Source organism: Cricetulus griseus, assembly GCF_003668045.3.
Source record: "Cricetulus griseus strain 17A/GY chromosome 1 unlocalized genomic scaffold, alternate assembly CriGri-PICRH-1.0 chr1_1, whole genome shotgun sequence".
Classification (NCBI taxonomy): domain Eukaryota; kingdom Metazoa; phylum Chordata; class Mammalia; order Rodentia; family Cricetidae; genus Cricetulus; species Cricetulus griseus.
Genome location: NW_023276807.1, coordinates 197,924,103 through 197,932,186, shown reverse-complemented (window position 1 = coordinate 197,932,186; position 8,084 = coordinate 197,924,103).

Sequence of the window (8,084 nt, the reverse complement as noted above, 5' to 3'; positions counted from 1 at the left end):
CGAAAGGGTTTCTTACCTTTTACAGGCCTCCAATTTTGGAGAGGAGCTGCTGTGTTCTGCTGGCACCTGGGCCACATATTGGAAATACTGGAAAAGAAGGCTAGGCAGGAGCTGAGGAAATGTGAGCACACTGCCACTGTTTGCAGCAATCCACAGAGCCAACAAGCAAGCAACTGAGCAGGAGCCACAGCCATAAGGCCTCAGAAGAGCGAAGGATCCTAAAAAACAGAACGATTGGAAGTGTAGCTACAGTTAGGGACTACAATAAGCTCACACAATACAAATCTGCCACAGTCCACCCTGCTCTTCCCCTACTTGCCTCTATAAACATCCTATTCCGTCATAAGTAAAGGCAGTAGCAAGATTTGAGGCCGGATCCTGCTGCACTTATGCTAGCCTTGAGTCCCATGGTCTGAAAGGCCTTCTGAGCCTATTCTCCAAACAGCTACATCCAATTTCAGTCCCAATTCAAGGGCTCACACGTCATCTTATTATCATTCTACTTTCCATCTGGGTGTTGGATATCTTTCTTTAAGCAAAGTCTTAATAATTTCTGGAAATATATTTTGTGAAAACTTGTCTGAAAGGTAAGATGGTGGAAAGCTTATACGACAAGTTTGGCTTTAAATTTGTAACATGTCTAAGGCCCAAATAGGGAGCCTGGAATTTTAACCTTTCTATTAAGGCCGAGTAACAAGGCACAAGTGAGTCTTCCTTGCCCTAGAGGCTTGTTATCATTTAGGATAAGAATTATTGCAGCTGACTTATTTTGGGCAAACCAAAACAGACCACCACTACTAAGAGGCAAACCTAGCTAAGGGAACAAGGCATTTGGTGTTCCCAAAGAAGACGGCATCATCGTTTGCAATGCTGCCCATTGTTTTTCCCCATCTGCCTGCATGTGCATGTTTTGTCTTCCAAACCCAGCCCAAATACTCCTAAAGCCTAAAGTTTTCCTCTGTGCCTTCTCCCGAGTTGCCAAAGTATAGGTATCTGATGATGTAGACAAAATGCCTACAAAAGGATCTACCAGAACTGCAAGCTACATATACCTTAAATTCAAGAGCCACTTAAACAATTTAGTCCTGAAAAACACTTTGGATAAAGCCACCAGGTAATTAGAGGGACTCCCAGTTTGCCGCCACAAAAGGGATCCCTGCAAAAAGCAACCCTAGATCTATCCCCTCCACCCACACACACACTGCTTTCACTGTAGCAATCAGAGGCCACTTGCTGACTTCATATCATCACCTGAGCCAGCTGGGGTAGATGGTTAAGGAAGAGCTTGGCTAATTTAGTCAGCTGGGCTCGCTCTGCCCTTCTCTGACTGACAGGCTGGGCCCCTGCTCCTGCCTGAAAAGTAGCATCTGGGAATGACATACAGTTTGATAACATAAGATGCTTAGGGTTTTTGGCTCAAGTGAGATGTTCGGAGCTAATAGCCCTGTGAGCTGAGTTTTAGCTGCGATCTGCACCTTGAGATATCCGTTCTGTCTGGCTCAGGAAAAAGGGGAAAGAATGAGAGCTTATTTCTAGAAAGGTTTCTGATGAACAGCATTTGTCATTGAAGGGGAAGATGGGTATAATTAGCTTGTCAGTCTAGTTTGGGCTGAGCAGGCTGTCTCTGCTAAGAAAGATGGACTAACTGCCAGAGCCACTGACAGGCAGTCGATAGCGCAGCAATTAATGTCATAAATAATTCCAGAACCAATTACATCAAAATGGACTCGGAGCTTTAAAAAGGTACAGAATTCTCTTATTCTTCCTGCTAACAGCAAGAAACAGCTTTCATTTTTCTCTGTAATTACTTTTCATTGTATATAGCAATACAACTGAGCTTTTCTGTCCATATTTAAGCCTTGTCTTTCTCCGAGCCTCTTCCCCCACCGCCAGACTCCCTCCTTCACCCCACAGGACAAGGCTGTTAAAGTCGATCTTCCCTGCCAGAGCAGCAGGGTGAATGTATAATCTTTTAACTTGGCTGTTGCCGGAGAACCCCAGCTACACCTAAATGATTAAGAGCCGAGTTTTCGAAAATGTCATGGACCGTGACAGTGGAATGCCCCAAACAATGGCATTTGGAAATGAAGACATTTGTGAAATAAATGGATTTGTCTTATTATTTTAAAGGTTGCTGTGACTTTACTTACACTGAATTTATTGATTTGTTCCCCCCTCTCTTTCTTCTCTTCCTTCTTTGCCCCTCCTGCTTTGTATAGTTCCAAGCATGGACACCAGGCCAAAGTGTTGCCTCTACACTGTGCATATAAATTCAATGCCACACATGTATACTAATGGGCGGTTATTTTTTTTTTTTCTTTTAAGGATTAGTCTCTTTAACATGGTGTTTTCTTTAAAAAGCCATTCTCTGGAGCTGTCTCAACTCCTCTGCTAGTTCTCTGTGTGCTCTAGTAAGTATAGAGATAGCACAAAGGCTATTATACCTTTAATGGTGCCACACACTAGATATCAGTAGGCTAATTGTCTCCCCCAAGCTCCAGCCTCCATCAGTTGCCTCTGTAGGCTAGATTAGAGAAAGGAAGGGATTGTGGGAAAGTAAATTACTGTAGGATTCATTCACAGCTTTGTTCCCTGCCTGACAAACATTTCCAACTTTTCAGCCAGAGTGGCATTTACTCTGGAGGGACCGAGGAAAATGGCTCACGAAGCTCCGAAGCTCCCACTGTTCCAAAACTAGCCCGGGCTGCTAGTGTTGCCTGCAGTTTGCTGAGTGTGCTTGGGCTGTGCGCTCCTGCAGCTGATGGCTCTCCCTTTAGCAGTAGGTGTCACTGCAGTGAGTGGTAATTACAACAGAAGATTTTAGAGGACACGGGATAATTAGGCCAGCCTGTGCAGGCATAAACACTGACGTTTACTGTATTAAAAACTCAAGTTGTCGGCATTTTCCTCCCTCGCAAGACCACAACAATGGCAACCTCGCCAACAAAGGCAAGCTTTCAGGAGAACAAAGGACCTTTGCATCTGAGGGAGTTGACTGGGTAACTGTGTTTGGAGATTGGGGCACACTGGCTTCTGCTGGCCAGTCAGGACATGAGATGAGGCAAAATAGCTCATGTTTTGTGATTAGGCTCCCTCCTCTGTCTCAGAGCTCTTTAGCCAAGGCATAATAGGCAGATGGTGATAAATGGCACCTTCTAGGGAGGGCCTCCCTCCTTCACTTTGGGTTGGACACAGGTAGGCTTGCTGAATGCCACTTTCTCCTGCCTTGGTTGTTCTCATGGCAACAGTACCAGATACTTTTACCACTTTTGAGCAGGAGATAGGCGATAGGAAGAGAGGTGGACCCCCTGGATCTAGTCCCAGAAGCAGGAAAGCACATTATATCTGCGCACAAGCAGTAATTTCAGCAAGGGAGCACAGGGCAGATGCAAAATCCAGAGCATTCCAGAAGAACCTGGGTTGCCATCCAAGTCTGTCTTCCCTATTCAAGGTTTTATTTTTATTTTAAGGGTGTGCAGGTGTGTCTGTCTGTCTGTCTGTCTGTCTGTCTGTCTGTCTGTCTGTGTGTACATGTGAGTGTAGGTGCCCAAGGCCAGAAGAAGGCTTTGGGATTCCCTGGAGCTGGAGTTACAAGCATCTTGTGAGCCCAAAACTCAGGCCATCCTCTGTAAGAGCAATATGCACTTGTAATCTCTGAGCCCTTGACTTCCCTACTAAAGAACTACAGGACTCTTAAAGATGGAAGGCTTCCTATTCAATCCACATTCTGTGTCTTATTGATAGGGTGTTGGGCCTACATTCTTGGAAGTGGCTTCTTGGTGATGAGATTGTGGAGTTCACAGTCTAAGAGAGAAAGACAGAAGTAGACCTGTAGACTAATTTTGTGATCCCAGGTGAATTGCTTCACTTAAGAAGAAAACGTTCTGCCTACATCAGCCAGTGCTGAAGAGGAGTAATGTGAGCAGCTCATAAAACACCTGCCCCTAAGATACAAGTCCCTGGCCCTCCCTTCATGCATCCCCTCTCATCTGTAAGACACAGGGCTTCCTCACTTGAGTTTTCAAGGCCCTGATGTCAAATTATGTTGAAACAGAAAGGCCACCCTCACTGTTATTCACAGTGCCCAAGGGAGTTTCTGTGCATGGCTGTTCCCATCCTGCCTCTGCTTGGCTCGAAGCTCTTTGACCTAATATCCATGAAGCTCTTCTGTGACATTGGCAGTGAGAGGTGCTGGCAACATGACAGGAGACAAATCCCACTCCAGTGTGGTATTTTCTAAAGACAAACTAAGCTTAATAAATTTTCTCAGTTATTTCTAGGCTCACAAGTCAGCCTGAGATATTTCAGACTCAATAAGCATTCAGATTGTCAAGACTTCTAAAATATTCCCATGGCTTATAAAAGATGCCCCATCTGGGGCCAAGCACTTGTGGTGGCAGAGTCTAAGCACTTTGTACAGTTAGGAGGTGCATTAAGCACTACCCACCACAGTAAGAAGCTGCTCTGATCTGGGTTGGGCATCCCGGATCTGGGGTTGGGAACATGAACATTTTGAAGGCAGTTTGACAACATGATCATTTAGTGAAGTGACATCACACCTTGGACCTCTGACTTCCTCAGCTTTGGTGTCTGACCCTGTTTTCAGTATCAGGCATAAATTCCCTCCTGCAGAATCCAATCAAGAGAGTGGTTGGTTCCAGGGCCATGTGTTGGGGACAGTGGGCAGCTGGGGATTTGGAGGGAAAGATTTTGTAGGTGTGTGTATGATTAATATACATTCTATATGTGTTTAAAGTTTTCAGAGAATAGAAAATGTACAGACAAAATAGAACAGTAGGGGGTCTGCAGAGATGGCTTAGAGTTTACAAACATTGGCTGCTCTCCCAGAGAACCCAAGTTTGAGTCCCAGCACCCATGCCATGTGTAATTCTAGTCCCAGGGATCCAATGCTCTCTTCTGGCCTCTGTTGATACTATATGCATATGGTACATAGAAACACATGCAGGCAAAAGATCCATGCACATTAAACCTGTCTAAAGGGGATTAAGTAAAGGAAAAGAAGGTTCACACATTTTAAATAGTAGTCATTTAGACCCATTAGTTGCACTGCACAACCTCAAACACACAATTGGGAACATGGTCCAAGAGAGATGGGTTAAAGCAATAGTTTGCTCATGCAGGGAGATCAAGGCAAGAATAACAGCTAAGCCAACAACAGGAGTATGCCACCATGCCAAGAGCCTTTAAAGGTGGCTGGTCTTCATGGATAATGCCTGAGATGGTTTCAGAGCTGTGCCTGTTCTTATCCTTCTTGCTTTACTGAAAAAGATCCCCTACCCCTGCTACTTAGGGTCCTGGAAATACATGCCCTTTCTCAAGCACAAAAGACTCTAGATTCTTATTTACCCTGTAGATGGTACAGATTGTTACATAAACACAAAACTTTGGGATTCAAACAGTTTGATTCAAATGCTCATATTTGAATATGATTATTCAAATGATATTATCTTGAGATGCACAATCTTGGGTAAACAATTTAAAAGATTTTTTTGTTTCATTTTAGCTTTTCCTTTGTCTTTTTTTTTGTACTTGATGGAATACATATAGGCAGGCCTACTTTGTAGTGTTTCAAGAAGACTCCTATAAAATCTCCCAATGTAGTACTCATAGGAGCTATCAGAGGGTAAAGTAATTGGTATAATACAAGCAGAAGATTCCACATTTATTGTCTTCCTTAAGTACCAACAAAATTGACCTGTTTCTGACCTTAACCTTCAAGTTGGAAATACCAAGGCAAAGCTCAGAGCACCCATAACAATGCATTGTGTGGCTAGTAGATTCCTTAGTACTTTAGTTGGATCCTCTAACTGAACTGTGGATACAAGTGAGGCATATGTGTTCTCTGTTAGGGTCTTTTTTTCCTAAAACTCTTGTAGCAGAAATATAAGCTTGAGATCACTGCTAATCTTAGCTCTTAGCTGGAACATCAGGATGGATATTTGGTGGTAATTGTTGACTATGAACTGATGCATGGAAATTCCCAAGCATGAAACTGGATGATTGCAGAGAGTACTGAATTTCTCAGTCTAGGATCTGTATCATCAGTTGTCCCAGTCTTTTGGGCAATGACTGGAAGAGTACAACCATTCACCAAATTAAATAAACTAATGAATTTGACTTAAGTTGAATTGGAATTTCAATGTCCACTCCCCCTTCTCTGAATAAGAAAAATGAAGTTTCCTAAGATAAAACAACCAAAGACTTCCAAAATTTGAATTACATTTAATTATTTCAAGTCACCAAACTCCATTTTTTATTCAGAAGAAATGCCTCCACCTTCTTCTAGCCCTGATGCAGGCTTAACCTTTTGGGGTTAACATAAAATTAGTCTGACCTTATTAGGGATAGAAAGATGTGCTAGAAAAATGTAAATAATTAATCTCCTTTTCATTGCTTTGAACCCCATCTGTGTCCACTGTCTATTCGATACACCGAAAACTTCAAGACTCATGAAAAAGCATTGCACTATCTCTGAATGTTAATTACTTCATCAAAGCTTTATGTCATCCTCAATTTGATCAGTATGTCTTCATTGTCACTATGCTAGTCTTTACCCAAGAGAAAGAATATTAATGAAAACATGTTAAAAATCATATTTTCTAAACATCTAAACATAATACTTATGCATATTCTTGCATTAAATATAAATATGAATTTCTACTTGTCCTTAACTGTATTTCCTGACTAGGCAAAACTCCAACACTATAGTATGATTAGATTTTTCTAGATGGCAATATCCCCCTTTTATCCTTATTATCCATAAATCATGTCATAATGGTCATAAGGATCAAGAAGAAATAAGCTTCTTTTTTTTTAATTCCCTTATTCAACTGACTTAATAAATTCACAAAATTTGGTACCATAATGGAGTACCGTGTGACATTGCTGTAAGAACATTTTTTACTCCCATGATGCTCTAGTAGTCTTTAAGCCTTCTAGAGAGTCTGAGATAGTCAAATGAGTGAATAAGATGACCTGGGTTGACTTTCTGCCTTCTGTAGCTTAGAAAAGGTTTACTACAGGCCAGGCATTGGTGGCACATGCCTTTAATCCTAGCACTCAGGAGGCAGAGGCAGGCAGATCTCTGTGAGTTCAAGGCCACCTTGGTCTCCAGAGCGAGTGCCAGGATAGGCTCCAAAGCTAAAGCTACACAGAGAAACCCTGTCTCGAAAAACCAAAAAAAAAAAAAAAAAAAAAAAAAAAAAGGCTTACTACAGTATCCAAAGAAGTCCTCATCCATTTAGCTTCTCCATTTTATTCTTCTCTTGTTGTCCCCAACTCAAGGACATTTCTCACTCTTTCATATAGCCACAGGAAATGTTAAATTTTCAATATCACTTATTATTTACTATAACCTATTTTATATTTCATGTTATTGATTTTTAATATGCATGCTTGGTTTCATCAATAAATCACAAGTTTGTAGAAAATATTATCATAGGCTTTTTGAATTTTCTTATACATAGAATAATTTCCTTGCATGCATGCAGTACATGCTTTTCTGGCAAGGTGTGGTACAGGATTTATTCCCTACATTCAAGAGGCAGAGGAAGATTGCAAATTCAGGGCCATCTTCAGCTACAAAACAAACAAACAAAACAAAAGTAAAAAGGAAAAATCCATGTGCAGAGGTGAATACTTTTAATTCTAGCATTCAGGAGGCAGTTACAAGCAGATCTCCGTGAGTTCAAAGTCAGCCAGTTCTATAGAGTAAAGTCCAGACTAGGGATACATCGTAAAACCCTAATTCAAGGGAAGGAAGGAAGGAAGGAAGAAGGAAGGAAAAGAGCGAATGATTAGTAGGATTTTTTTTGGAAAATGCCACATGAAAAAGAGTTTGCAAAGTCTTACTAATTCATGTATCAAATATTTGGACATCTTATGCATTTATGGATATATTACAATAAGGCCCACTATTTGTAAAATTAACATATAGTAATAGAAAATAAAATTGTATTGCTATTTACTGTGCACTTGGTAGCATGGTAATGAAATCAGTATGAAATGCACACATTCTTTCTCAGAATTCCTAGATTTCAGCCCCTTTGCTGGGAGAAAGAAGG